Raw genomic sequence first — 1,455 nt, forward strand, 5'->3', positions numbered from 1 at the left:
TTGGTTGCACCGTAGTGACAATGGCACTTTTGCTCATATGTTAGAATACAATCAACCAAAGCCTCAGAGACTTTTCACTTCATTAATCTGAAACACAGTTCTTGCTATTTAGTTGATTTATTTCCTCACTTTATCCATGCCTGGGTACAAACAATATCATATCGGAAAGACCTTTCTTGCTTGTCCATTTTATTTAAAATACCAATCACTCTCTATTTTCTTACTATGTTTAATTTTTTCTTAAAATCTTTTGAACTTGATTGTATTCATTTTCTATTTGTCACTATAACATATCACCTCAAACTTAGTGGCTTAAAATAACATAAATTTATTACTTTACAGTTTTAGAGGTCATAACTATGAGATATCACTGGGTTAAAATCAAGATGTTGGCAGGCTTGCATCCTCCTGGAGACCCTAGCGGAGAATCTGTTCCAAAGCCTTTCTCCCCTACTAATAGAGGCTGACTGCGTTCCTTGTCTGATGGCCTCTTCCTCCATCTCCAAAGCCAGTGATGTAACATCTCTCTCCTTTGGATTGCTTCCTTCTGCTTCTCTCTATGTATATGACCTTCTTGCTTTCCTCTTATGAGAATCTCAATGATGACACTGGACCCATCTGTATAATCTAAGATAATATCACAGTCTCAAAATCTGTAATTTAGTTATAAATGAAAATAGCCTTTTATGATGCAAGGTAACATATTCATAAGTTCCAGAAATCAGCATGAGGACATCCTTTCTGGGGTACAGGGGACAGTTATTCTGTCATATATATATATTCTGTCATATATAAAACTGAAATTTTTTATTTCAGTTTTCTATTTTTAGCAATTCTCTTCCCAAAGGGATATATGAATATATATATATTCATATATATATATATATATATATATATGACATGTGAATATATGAATATATATATACATACAAATATATATATATATATATATATTCCACAAGAACACAAATTTTATATGCTATGTCCATCCTCATCTATCCTTACTCTTTTTTCATCTCCTAGCCAAATGTCTGATATATGGCAGGTGCTCAATATAAAAGCAATAAAAAGCAAATGGTTTTTGAAAACGTACATCCTAAAAGTAAGCTCTTAATACCAATTTCTAACAACTTAAGCAACCAAAGAGATAAAGATGGATTGTAGTCTATCAACACACACTTGCTCACCTATAAAGGTGTCCATACCTTGAAAGGAAGACATGAGAATGAAGATAAATGAGCAACACTAGGCTAGACTATCCCATAATATGTTATGATTTAGTAATATAGATTTTATGTAGGATGCAATGTGCTGCTTCCTCTCTCTATTATCCCTTCTGATATTAAAGTCACCTTTTTTGATTTCAGATTACTCCTATTTCAGAGCTGACATGTCATTTTAAATCTCATTAGCAAATGCAAATTAGGAGTTTTAAAAATTATTATCTAGCTTTTT

The sequence above is a fragment of the Pteropus medius genome, unplaced genomic scaffold, assembly GCF_902729225.1.
Source record: "Pteropus medius unplaced genomic scaffold, Ma_sr-lr_union100, whole genome shotgun sequence".
NCBI classification, from domain to species: Eukaryota; Metazoa; Chordata; class Mammalia; order Chiroptera; family Pteropodidae; genus Pteropus; species Pteropus medius.